A 14,472-nucleotide genomic window follows, 5' to 3' on the forward strand; every position below is an offset into this window, starting at 1 on the left:
AGCTTCCATTTTATCCAGCCATACCACTTCAGAGAATATACCCGAAAGAAACAAAGTCAGATTATTATAAAGATATCTGAACACCCATGTTTATTGTGACACTATGGACAAAAGTTAAATTATGAGATCAGCCTAGGTGCTCCACGACAAATGAATGGATAAAGAAAATGTGGTATTTATACACAATGGAATTTCACTTAGTTATATTAATGTTTGGATGCATTAATTGGTAATGTCAAAAAATTTAAAGCACCCATCAATGATTTCCTCATTGATATGCACAAAATGCTATCTACAAAAATTTCTTCCACTAAAACAGCCACACTGCAAGATCAATTTGGAACCTGCTTGTGTGCTAAAAATATGAGACTAAACATGATTCTAATGATCTTAGCAAAGTGTAGGCTGTTTTGACAGGAGACACACAATGATGCTGAGATACACCTGGGGATTTTGAGGGGCCTGCTTTCTGTTTCTAAACTGAAACCACTTGTTCTAAATAAGAGTTGCCTTGAGACCACCTTAAAAAGTGCCCTTCTGGGTATACTAGCAGCAGACAAAATGCACTAATATCTAGAAGATGTGTTTATATAATCATATGTGTGGTAGTGATTCAACTCTGACCACGTGATCTGGGTTATTAACCATGTAGAAATGAAAAGAGATCCATTTAAGAAGTAGGTTAGATTGAAAAGCAGCTGAATCTCCTCTGAAAGAGGACATACATTATTTTTAATACTGAACAGACATGCACCTGTGTCATGGCTTTGATTCAACGTTTAGTGACACTCAGAACTAAGGCATTTATTCTTACTAAACCTTTATCCTCCCACCACATTATCATCCCTTTGAGGAATGCATGTGTAAGTGATATACTGAACAAGTTGGGTACAGAAAAGTGAGATGTAAAACACACTTTTTCTTTTTTTATCACTCCATTTGAACTGGGTCAGTGATTTGGTTCTTTCATACTTTTGTACAAGAAATTCAAGGGTTTCTTACACAGAGGTGCCTAGGGTTTTTAGGATTCTTTTAAATAAAGAACAGACTTATTATAATAATTAAAATGTCCAGTCGAGTGTACTTGTGAAAATTCTAAGCATCATTCAATCTTTATTTCCTCTTTTCCCTAGCTTTGACCTGATCTAGGTTTAGAGTCTGTAGAGGGAGAAGCTGTTTGATTGTCTTCTTTCCTCTCTCAGCACCACTATCCCTTCCTCAATAGTTAGATAAGGAATTGGTTTTGGGGACTGAGCCAAGGAAATTAACAAAGGGTTAATTCTATACATTTTGGGTGAGATTTTAATCTTCTAATGTTAGTTGAATATGTGTGTGTGTGTGTGTGTGTGTGTGTGTGACACCAGAGTGGGTATAAGATACCACTTTTAAACCCAGGAAGAATGGGCCCTGCCCTGAACTCTACCCTTTAAAACCCAAAGTGAAGGAAAGAAACCAATGTCTTAGATTGAAAACAGGCAGGAGGAATTCCCTTTTATTTGGGGTAGTAGCAGCATTTTTGTTTACTTCAATTGATTAGATGAGGACTACCCACATTGTAAAGGGCAATCTGTTTAAATCAGTCTTTCAATTTAAATGTAACTTTCATCCAAAAATACCCTTGCAGTGAGACCCAGAATAATGTTCGAACAACTATCAGAGCATCCCATGGACGAATCAAGTTGATGCATAAAATTGACCATTTCAGTAGGGTTCTTTTCCTCTTAGGCAGAGGGAGGTACCTTTGAAAAACAAATAACACTGACTCCTCACCATTGGACCCTTTGGCTATGAGAAATCTCAGGTATTCCTCCCCATGTGCTTCACTTCCAGTTAAAAGTCCTTTTTCTCCTTCGTGATTCCAGCTATGACTTTCTCTTAGTTTCCAACTGGCCAGAGTCAGACTCCATTCCCTCAAATGCCAGGGCACATATGAAAAGTTCTCCAAGTGGATCCATCATCAAAGTTACACTCATTTGCTTTCAAATAATGGGGAAGCATCATTATTTCATCCTCTACAGCAGTGTGAGGTAATTTAAAGTCCACTATAATCATCCAGGACAGTCCTTCCCTTCTAGCATCTCCCATATTATCTCTGTGTGGGCTGGAGTTGGCAGTTAATGCTGGTAGAGACAGGTTTCTTATCCCTGAGTGTCTGAATACAGGTAATCCAGTATCTACCTTTAAGTAGTACTTGACTTCTTTCTATGGGTCTTTGAAGTCTCTTCCAAAGTTCCCCAACACCATGAAAAATCAAACTTATATCTTATTACATCTGCATTCAATGGAGCTCTGCTTTTGGTGAGATAGCACGAGAAAGAAAGACTTCCGTAAAGAACTCAGTAGGTATATATAAGAATAAACATTCAAATCCAAAACAAATGAAAAATAAAAGATAAGAAGATGCTGAAAATATAGCAATTAATATTGGACTTTTGTGCAGAAAAGGAAAGGGACCAATTTAAGATGCAGGTTAGAATGTTAAAAACTAGGTAAACCTACCTCAAAGGAGTAGGGGCACATAGAGGGACACAAGAAATATTTCTACTACTATCCAGAAAGATGTGATAGAATTGATGTCCTAGAATCATGGCTAATTCAAAAGCTGAGAATTTCAAGACTTTAACCAATATGCATCAGAAGACTACTGGTTCACATTCAACCCTCAGAGGCACAGTCTTTTAAAAGCATTAGGAGACATTTCAGTCCTGGTGACTGCCAAGGGTGACTATCCATCGGGACAGGTGTGGGGTTGTAAGAGCAACCTGTTTGAAGATACAGGTTTCATATATCTAAGATATTCAAGCGCAAGAAACACTGACAATAGCCATCATAGTTTAGGAGAAAAATGCCTTGAGACCTTGCCCTATGTGGGAAAATGAAGAGGCATGAGCAAGAGAGAGGACAGGGGAGATCAAAATGCTGCTTCAGATGTAGGGTGCTCTGATTTCACAGTGAAGGATGCCATTTCTCAAGAGCTCAGGGTCCTAGATAGAGCCTACACTCAGTGCATTGCATGTGCACCAGGGATTCAAAGGGGAAATGGAAATCCAAAGCTTTCAGACATGAGATGGGGAAGAAGATAGCCTTGAGTAAGACTGTATGGCTGGGGGGTGTCACCACAGGGTGATTTTCTGAATTTTGCAAGAAGACCACAGTGTGTCAAATGCTGAGAAAGCACTAGTGGGATTCCTCTACCCTTTTCCCCCACTGTGGCCCACACCACAGGAACCATTATCAACACCTTTATGTGAGATTCTCCTGACCCAGTTTGTGTTACAGTCTGAACTTTGGACTCCCAGCAGAAAGTCATCATATCTATCTCCTGGGCCTAGAGAGTCTGTTCTCATGTTTCTTCTGATAACCTTCCTTTCCTCACATCCTTTGCTTGATGTCCCCTACTTCTAAGTGACATTGCAGGAGCTCCATGCATCTCAGTAGAAAGTCCTGGCTCTGCTTCTGAAAGAAACTAAATCTATCAAGAGATGTTTTTGACTGAGAGTGAGCTTGAATGAGACATTTTGGAGGGAAGAATTTTGAACCTTTATTTCTTTGGTCTTTAACTTACAGGGTTTGTAATTTTAGACTTTAGTTTTCAGCTAGAAATTTTAATGGGAAGGTTTAAATTGTTCAAATTGAAAGTATGTTTTACAGTATTAATTTTTCTTTGTTATTTAAGCTTTAAAATTCCCTACTGTGATGTTTTGATGCCAAAGTATGGATGGTCATAACTTGAGATAGGAAATTGAATAGAGGGTAAAATTTTAGTTTCAGGTAAAACATGGTCATAGAATTAATTTAAAAGTTCTGTCTCATTTTAGAACTCTCTTTGTGGACAGAAAGTAGAAATGCCACCATTAATCTGAGAAGAATAAAAAAATATGTGGGAGAAGCAGTCACATATAAAGGTGGGAGTAGATTGCTCTGATAAATGGCTGTTCCCATCCTCCTAGTGGTCAGCCACAGACCTGCTTGACTACCCCTTGGATGATAAGCTAAATGACTCAAGAGAACAAAAGATGACAGAGAGTCAACAATTTTGAAATTCATTGCATCTGTTCAGGTAGATGCATAATGATGAATACTGAAAGCTGTTGAATAATAAGGGGTAGGAGGAAAAGGATAAGGGAGAGTAATAGAGGGGGTTGAACTGACTAAAGTATAGCTGAGATACATTGAGAACTGAGAAAGTTAGGACTATAAAATTCATGCAGTGTGTGTATGGGTACTTAAGGGTGGGGAAAGGGTGAATGGAGAAGATGAAGGTGAGGGAATGTTGTTGATGGGCTTCATACACATATGAAATAGAACAATGAAACCTTCTGCAATTGTTTTAAGTGGGGTGGGAGGGGTTGATTGGGAGAGATGGTGGGAATGACCTACCCAATATACAATGTTAGGCTATTCAGAATTGTCACAATGAATCCCCTCTGCACAATGAATATATGCTAAAATAAAAGAATATTTATATTTGTGTTCGAAAACACAAAAACAAACAAAGGAAAAGAGAACATGAGGTGAGAAAATGTGGGGGAAGGACCAGTTTCTCTGTTTACCCAATTTCTTTTCTTTTCTTTTTTTTTTGGCAGAGCAGTCTTTAATTAGGTTTTTAAATTTCTTTTATTCATATGTGCATACAATGATTGGGTTATTACTCCCCCCTTCCCCCTGCCCCCTCCCTTTTTCTCCACTCCCCTTCCCCTCACCTCCTCTCTTCCAAGCAGAAACTGTTTTGCCCTTATCTCTAATTTTGTTGAAGAGAGAGTATAAACATTAATAAAGAGGACGAGTTATCCACACTTCTGTTGGCCTGTTAAATAGGGACTTTCACACTGGAGGGAATATTGGCAGTAGCTTCTGTTCAGAGCAGCTACTCCTTCCCAAGGAGCGCACTTGGGTCAAGAATCCTAATCCCAGCCTCTGCCCCTGTTCCTCAGCTGCTCAGTCTTTGAGTAGTTAGATTCATTTTGAGAGGAAAGAAAGAAGTCTTATTCAGGCTATAATTCAAAGCTGTATTCTTCAACACAATTTTACCAACAAAAGATGACATTTTATACTCTATTCTTCTTTTGTCCAGGACTTGTAAATATGTAATTATCATTCTCAGAAACCCATTCTTCTGGTTCTCATCAAAAGTTGGAACTCTAGACTGAGCCTCATGGTCACCAATGCAGACTTCTTGACCAGTCTCAGTCCTCTTTTCCTTCTTGGAGACAGAATGACATGGAACACATGGGGTGAGGATCTTCAAGCCAAAACAATGAAAGAACATTAACTATTAAGACATCACCAGATCTCATTTTTCCATTTTCATATAAGTACATATTTCCACTATATTCATTCTCCAAATGAAACCTGTTGAAACTATTCCAAGAATAGGGGAAGGGGGGATAAAGGAGAACAATGGAGGGGATGAATGCAACTATGATATATTGAAAGAACTTTGTAAATGTCACAATGTACCCCCAGTACAACAATAATATAATGATTAAAAAAAGGACATTGCCAGTATTTCTCCAGGAAAAGGTACACCCCGACTCTAGATGATGAGTTACAGCTACTGACAGGAAAATATGAGGGAAGACTTCAGAGGGAATACAAGGACTTGACATAAATGTCCCTTAAACCAACATACTCTATTAGGTTTTAGTTGCTACTTACTGAACCATCTCATATTTGCTCTTCTAGATGGTCTACTTGCTGGAATTTATTGCTATCTTTTTTTCAAGCCCTTTGGCTTTATTTTGTCTGGGTGATTTATCTCCACCCTTGGAGACTGGTCTTTGCTATTGAAATGAATTACAAACTATTGACTGGAAAATATGAGACTTCAATATGTTGTTTGTTCCTATTGATTGCCTGGACTTTTTGATCCTCGTACAGATTCCTTGTATTCTTATGGATTGCCTTTTTTTTTAAGCTGTAAATTCCTTTGTTTGAGTAGCTGCATCAAGTTCTTGATTTGTTGGATGCTGATCTTTAAGTGCTACTTTGAATTTTGTACTTGCATGTGTGTGTGCTTTTGCCTAGGTACTAAGTCAAAAACTTTTGAGTGAATCATTCGTCTACTTTTCTATTCTTAGAATATGTATGGCTTTATTGTGTATAGACAGATATATGGACTTCTCACAGATAAGCCTTTGGATATTCCAAGGTTGGTGTTAGCAGTCTTATACTGGCTTTTATTCTAAAAGGTATTGTAATGATTTATAAATATGCAAAACAGAAATTAGAAGAAAATAGAACCAGTAAATCAGAAAAAAGAGAAATAGAGTTGAGAAAATATATAAAACCAGGGATGAAGTTAACAAACAAAATACATGCTGAGGCCTGCCACATTTACTATACTTGAACCACAGGTTTGCTTTGAGTCTCCTTGAACCACACGTTTGCTTTGAGTCTCCTTGCAGCTAATGCACACAGAGGAAAAACATATAAAAAATTTGCTATATATATGATAAAAATGCAAAAGAAGGGTAGCTATTCTGGATGTTTATTCCTATGGGATGTTTGCTGTGTTTTCAGAGACCATTCTGTAAAATTTAATGAATTATAAATAATGTCCTCATGGTAAGACAACATTGAACACCCTAGGGTTGTTTCTTTGAGAATCCCTCAGTGTACATGACACAATTTTAAGCACAGTTCATTTAGCAGGAGCAATTCTACAGGGACCACAAAATATGGTCAAGCTACACAGCTCTTGGAGTTACAACCTGATTTAGGACAATTTGAAGTTCACAATTACAACTTGTTTAAAGTTTTCCTTTTTTTAATTGTTTGCTGGGTGTGTGTACATTGTAGCATTCACAAAGGTTCTTACAATGTATCAAACATATCATACTTGAATTCTCTCCCTCTACTTCTCTCCCCTTTCCCCTCTCCCCTGATTCCTCTGATAGTTTCAACAGGTATCATTTTTGCACTTACATACATGTCTATACATTGTTTGCACCATATTTGTCTCCCTTGCCTTAACCCTCCATTGTACAGCCTGCCCTTAGTGTGACCCGTGTCCCATAATATCGCTGTATTTGTTTTAGGTTTACAATCTGCACATGCAGTTTTTGGCCTTCTGAACCTAGCTAACTTCACTTAAGGTGATGTTCTCAAATTCTATCCATTTACCTGTGAATGACAAATTTTCATTCTTCGTGGCTGAGTAAAATTCCATTGTACATAAAGTCTACATTTTCTTAATCCATTCATCAGTAGTGGGGCATTTTGGCTGTTTCTCTAGCTTGGCTATTGTGATTAGTGCTGCAATAAACATGGATGTACAGGTGCCTTTGTTGTAACATGACTTACATTCCTTCAGGTATATCCCTAGGAGTGGTATTGCTGGATCATATGGAAGATCTATATTTAGATTTTAAAGAAGCCTCCACATAATTTTCCATAGTGGTCGTGCTAGTTTATATTCCCACCAGCAGAATATGAGTGTTCCTTTTATCCCGCATCTTCGCCAACATTTGTTGTTGGTGGTGTTCATGATGGTAGCTAGTCTAACAGGAGCGAGATGGAATCTTAGTGTGGTTTTGATTTGTGTTTTCTTTATGGCCATGGATGGTGAGCATTTTTTCATGTGTTTTTTAGCCATTTGGATTTCTTCCTTTGAAAAAGTTCTGTTCTGTTCAGTTGCCCATTTCTTTATTGGGTCATTGACTTTGGGGGAGTTTAGTTTTTTGAGCTCCCTGTATATTCTGGTTATCAATCCCTTGTCTGATGCATAGCCAGCAAAGATTTTCAACCCATTCTGTAGGTGGCCTCTTTAATTTAGAGACCATTTCTTTTGTTGTGCAGAAGCTATTTAATTTCATGTAGTTCCCATTTGTTGATCCTTTCTTTTAGTTGCTGAGCTGCTTGTGTTCTACTGAGGAAGTCCTTGCCTATACCTATTGCTTCCAGTGTATTCCCTGATTTTTCCTGTACTAGCTTCAAGGTTTCAGGTCTGATATTAAGGTCCTGAATCCACTTTGAGTTGATACTGGTACAGGGTGACAAACATGGATCTAGTTTTAGTTTTCTATAGGCAGATAGCCACTTTTCCCAGCAATGTTTGTTAAAGAGGCTGTTTTTTCTCCATTGTATGTTTTTGGCACCTTTGTCAAAAATTAGGTGGGCATAGCTGTGTGGATTCATGTCCAGGTCCTTTGTTCTGTCCCATTGATATTCATATTTATTTTTGTGCCAGTACCATGCTTTTTTTTATTGCTATTGCTCTGTAGTATAGTTTGAAGTCAGGTATTATGATACTGCTATCATTGTTCTTTTTTCTTAGTATTTCCTTGGCTATTTGTGGTCTTTTGTGTTTCCAAATGATTTTTGGTTGATTGTTTTCTATTTTGTGGTGAATGTCATTGGATTTTGTGGGAATTGTGTTGAACATGTAGATTGCTTTTGGTAGTATAGCCATTTTTACTATGTTGATTCTGCCAATCTATAAGCATAGGAGATCTTTCCATCTTCTGCAATCTTTTTTGATTTCTTTCTTCAATGGTTTGTAGTTTTCCTTGTAGAGGTCATTTACATCCTTTGTTAAGGTTATTCCTAAGTATTTAATTTTTTTTCAGAAATTGTTTTCCTTTATTTTTTCTCATTCTGTTCTTTGCTGGTGTATAGAAAGGATACTGAGTTTTGTAAGTTGATCTTGTATCCTGCTACTTTGCTGAAGCTGTTTATGGTGTCTAAGAGGTTTTTGGTGGAGTTTATTTATTTATTTATTACATCTTTTAGGTATAAGATTATGCCATCTGCCAATAGGGATAGTTTGACTTCTTCTTTACCTACTTATATTCTTTTATTTCTTCTTCCTGAAGTTTAGGCAGTTCCTGAACAGTGCTTGTCTCAATTCTATTTTGGTAGTTACTAGGAGGCAGTGGACATGAGGTTATGATTACTTCATAAGTTCCTTGAGTGCAGACAAGCAATTATTGTTGGTTAAATTTAGAATCTTATTCCTTAACACAGGTTAACTGGAAAGTAGTTCTGACCTTGTCCTTTCAGATTTGAAGATCCTGGTAACTATCACACTTCTTCAGAGAAATGAGCCCAAGTAATTCATATGCACATGATAGTGTGTTTGTTTTTTCAAGCACAGTAAAAGATTAATGATGCAACCAACAAATCCTTAGAGTCTAACTGCAATAATTTTATCCTGAAAATTTTCTGAAGTGGGTTTTAGGAAAAAGTCAACTCAACTATAAAAATAACAGCAAACATCTCTGATATATCTAGCTTTGAATATATAATTTCTTGACAAACATTTCAAGGAGTATTTTAGGCAATTCTTGTAAAATGTATCACAAACAGTCTCAATGATTTAATATGCTCATGTATAACTATTAGATCCAAGACAATCAAATTTTGGGTGATGTCTCTTAGAAAAGGAAGAAAATGGCTTTGATATGGTTGACATAGCACCAATCTTCCCAGCAGTAATTAGACTATAGCACACTTTCTCACCATATTTTACTTCTAACTTCTAATTGATTGTACTAATTCATTCTATGTTTTTACTGAGTTATTTTAATAAAATTTATGTCTACTTAATAGCAATGTTCTGCCTACATGACTTAAAATATGCAAATTCCATCTCTTTATCTGCTACTACATTCCCTATTTGAGGTATTTGGTTCAAGAAGTGTTGTGAGTCCTTAAATAAGAAAGCAAAATTTCATAGACATTCTATAGAAGACTGGTTCTGTTAGATGGAACAGTGACATGCACATTCCTAGCAGCAATAGGGACTGAGAAGTGAATGTTTAAGTTTTCCATTCCCTACAGTCAAGGCATACAAAAAAGACTGAAATAGGTGTAGAATTATCAACTGATGATATCTTCTATAAAAACTTTCTATGTCATAATAAGATACTAGTGGGAGTAGAATTACAGGATAAAGAGAGGGCATTTAGATATTTGCATCAGCAAATGGATGCACAGCTTAGGATATATGAGGGCTACTCACAGGGAGAATTAGGAGGAGGCTTAAGGAAACATTTATGACTTACAAGTTATAGTTCTTCCATTTGTCTTTGAAACTTTTTCATTATCATTTAACTCTTTAACAAAGGGAATATGTAGTGATACAATATGCTACTAGTAGAAAATTAAGAGATCTTCCATAAAATTCTATGAAAATAAATTCTAATTATTATTGAATGAATCATTAAAAAAAAAAACTATAAAAGAAGCCAGACAATAGACTTACCTGCCTAGTAACAGATTCAGTTTCCTCTGAAGTCTTGGTAGACTTCCTAGCTATCCATTCTGAAAAGCCCTTCTTTAGGTTAATTGAATAATTTAGAGCACCAAGAAGTAGGCACAGAAAAGGAAGGTGAGCAGGTCATTCAATATACCCATTCTTACTCCATAATCACTAAAATGAATTCTCCATGAGATGGTGAGGAAGAAAATGACACAATTCAACAGAGCACAGTTGTTAGAGACCCAGAGTTGTCTGCTGCTGCTACTTTTCCCCTAGGACCTGAGCCTCAGTTGTTTGGTTAGACAAAGTAGATATAAAATAGAATGGAATTTGAAGACAAAATTAAAAATAAAGAATAGACTTCAACATTGTTTACTTTTGGCATAGTCACATGTTTTCCAGCACTGGGTAGCTTTTTTCCTCTGATCTTTGAAGCTTTTTTGGATCTCTTTCCTCCAGAGTCTTAGTTCTAGATCTAGCAACCCACTGATGCTTTTTTCTCCAATGTAGGGAATTTGTGTTGGTCTTTAATGACATGGGAAAATCTTCCTTGGAGACCAAAGTTCACAGTGAAGTAAGGCAAGTCACTGGATACAGACTTTCTGATTTGAACAGAGATCTCTCACTTCTTTTTTGTGGACCAGTCTTCATCAGTTTCCATTATGGCTTTCTTAAGATAGATGAGAACCATATCACCTACTTCCCTTGGGAGAGTAATACATTTATAATCCGTATGATATTTTTTCTTTATGTGCATATTAGGTTTTAAAAATATGCAGTCTAATCCTTTATTTCCAAATATCTTAACCAATGATTTCCTAAACACCTGGATTTCTTCTCAGGTATCTCTCCATCCAATAAGGTAGCTGATTAGTGAGGCTGCAAAGGGACTATGAGGCAGTTCCCCTCAGTAACAGATCAGAAGTTGAATAAGCATAAACTTTAACACCAATGTAACAGTAGGTAATTGGGGAATTGAGTAGATATTTTTTGATGTGTGCAGTGAGACTCTGATGTTTGGAAATCGTTCTTTTCCTCTGGTTCTCTTCCTCTTCCTCTTCATCAAGATGTTCTCTCTCAGCTGCTTTGGAGACAAACATCATTCAGAATATAATAGTCTCTATCTCTTTCTCCTGTAAATTTAGATGCCATTCTCATAAAAGTTTGTTTGGATTTTCTGCTGCTCCCATCTTTTCATTTAGATTTAGATGATCATTGTCATGAAAGTATCTGACCCTTTCTTTTTCTAGTGGGTTGAACCCATTTCCTGCTTTAGATTCCATGGTGTGTTCATGGGCCACACTCTCCCAGATTTATCTCCTCTGACAAGGACCACTGCTTGGTTGTCTTCATTCTCTACCCCAGATTTTTTTTGATGATATGTATCTGCATTGTAGTTTATTTGAATTTATTTGCCTTTTAATTGGGTTTTTTGTTCAGCTACTTCCATATTCCCCATCATTTCTAGCTTGATAATCATATCTCCCAATTTGTTTTTCTCATCAACATTCAGGATGTGGATGGACATGCCCACTGGACTGCAGCCAACCAATGTTGACTTCGTGTCATACAAATGGTCTCTTCTTGGTGGGTCATCTCTCAAGTTCTCAGTATATACTTCTCCTCTTATGTCTCCTGGAATGCGCCAGTAGTCAATGCTGCTACTGGATTCCAGTGACTTTTGATCTGAATGGTTCTTGTCTCCTTTTCTCTATCAGATTGATTCCATGATGCTAAATTTCTTCACTGTTCTCCATAGGATTTTGAAAACCTATTTTCCTTCCTATTATTGCTTATACTCTCTCTTCAACAAAATTAGAGATAAGGGCAAAATAGTTTCTGCTGGGTATGGACGGGTGGGAGGGAGAGGGAGGGGGTGGTGGAGTGGGTGGTAAGGGAAGGGGTGGGGGCAGGGGGGAGAAATGACCCAAGCATTGTATGCACATATGAATAATAAAACAATAATAAAAAAAGACAGCCAATGAATTATGCTTTAGGATGTGACCAAAGGAAAACAATTAAAATAGAAAAACTCATGAAAAAAAAAAAAAAGAAAATGTATATTAATACTAAGTGAGAAAAATAACACCCATATACAAAGGCAAATAAATATGATCTTAAAAATATAGAAAATAATGCATGGTTATGTATGTGTAAGCCCTCAATACAGGAGAAAATATAAAATCATAAACATAATTATTAGATAATGGAAATACAAATATTCTTATAATTATTTTCAATAGAACCTGCATTTTCTGTGAAAAGCATACTTTAAAAATGATGAGATATTTCATTATTTGGCTATTTGATGTTATATACAATTTCAAATGTTAAGTGAATATAGATAATTAAAATATTTATTTCAAATGTTTAGTGAATATAGATAATTAAAATATTTCTTTGAGAAAAGTATTTACATTCAAAACTGAAAAAATAATACTGTCTGGTCTTTGATTCAATCTTGAAAAATAATTAGATTTTGCTTTTCAGAAATTGTAATAATGCTACATATGAAATATATTGTCAGGTAATGTGTTCCTGTGAATTAACATTTCAGGATAATTTTAATAAAATGACTCATAAGACTGAAAAAAAAAAAAAGAAAACCTATGCAAAAAAACCTTGTGCTACTAATGCTAAAGATGAACAAAATGGTTTAAAATTTCTGCCCTTGCTGTGAAATGACAGTTCTTTATCATTAGAGGGTCTTAAGAGTTTAGGACTCAAATTTCCAGAAGAGAACTCTTTGATTTTGCCTTAGGTTGATTCTTTTCTGTGTGTTTCTAAGGATCCAGATCTCATATCTTTTTCATTAGCACTAAACTTGTCTTTATTATCCCTGTTTGCAATCTCTGTTGTACTTTATCTGTCCCTTAAATTTTAGTATAGTTTACTGTCTGATTTTCTACTTTTTTGACTGTATTGTGCTTTATCTGAATACACTCACTTCTACTGTTCTCATAATCTTTTTTTGAATGCAATTTTTAGCTTATTCTAAGTTCAACTGAAATATTTCCATTTATCCATATTTTTCAGTTGCAACATCTTTAAAATTTCTATTTTCTTTCTCAGCTTGTTCCTTTATTCTTTGACAAAACTTCCTTGGCCAGCTTAATCCACCTTCCTCTACTCCTGAAGTTTTAGTAACTGATGATGCACTGGAGTCTTCTAACGGAAGACATGTTCCACTATTCTTTTGATATGGATTCAATTCTCTTTCTAGCAGTTTGAACTGTTAAGTACTTGGGTTTTCTCTTGTTCTATTTTCCTCATAGTTTCCTTTTCAGCTGTGAGTGGTGATGATGATGACATGGTTTTAGCAGATATAAAATCAACAGTCATCCATCCCACTGAATAAATTGACCATTGTTTTCTTTTTCTGACATTTCATCTTTCACTTTCCAGGACTTTTCCTTGCCAGGAAATGAAATGGAATGGAGTAGTATCAACCTACTCATTTTTGGAGTTTGATGAACTACTCATTGACCATTCATATTTCTGTTTCTTAATTCTTTGTCTCCTCTTTTTTTAAGATTTTTGAATGATTCTTTTTTTCCCTTCTTTTTATTTATAGATTATTCCTATAAGAATTGTTCAGTTTGCTCATTCACATTAGTTAGCATTAATGTATCTTCATCCCACAGTTGCTTGAGTTTTTTTTTTTATGCCTTTCTTCTTTTTCAAAACTGGCCTTGGTCATTTGTGAGAGGATATATTTTTCTGAGTTTCTTGTGTTAAGTCTTCTTGGCTCAGTAAAGGATGACAACAACTCTGGAATTGAAAACTGACAATAAGGTAGATGAATGAAACATGAAGCAACACTTCAGCCTTGGCAGTTTAGATCTTATGCTATTGATAATTTTCCCCACTTTTGAATCTTCCACAGGCAGATTCAACCATAGTTGTTCCCATTTGTCTTTAAATATAACAAGCATCTTTACACTTCTTGACATCAGACCAGTATCTCCTTTTAAAGGGTCCTTCATATGGAAGCAAAATAACGATTTTGCTCTGAAAATTGAAAAGAATGGTCTCAAATTTGTTATCTTGCTTCTACATGAGATATTCAATAGAAAATATTTTGGAAAATAGAAACATATCATAAAGTATTAAATTATTATGTAAATAGAATAATGGGTAAATTAGTCACGTTCTTTCCTTCTCATTGAAGAAATTTGTTCAAGTAGATTGTTTTGAATATTTATCACATAAAAAGCATATTGGGGAAGAGAAAAATAGTTTTATTTTCATCATTTGGTACACAGCTG

At 35.9% G+C, this 14,472-nt stretch overlaps 1 pseudogene; it reads right to left on the minus strand.

Annotated features, from left to right (window-relative positions):
* Positions 1–10,566: 10,566 nt before the first annotated feature.
* Positions 10,567–13,904, minus strand: LOC141421516 (CWF19-like protein 2 pseudogene; annotated as a pseudogene).
* Positions 13,905–14,472: the final 568 nt, after the last annotated feature.

Source organism: Castor canadensis, chromosome 1 (assembly GCF_047511655.1).
Source record: "Castor canadensis chromosome 1, mCasCan1.hap1v2, whole genome shotgun sequence".
Classification (NCBI taxonomy): Eukaryota; Metazoa; Chordata; class Mammalia; order Rodentia; family Castoridae; genus Castor; species Castor canadensis.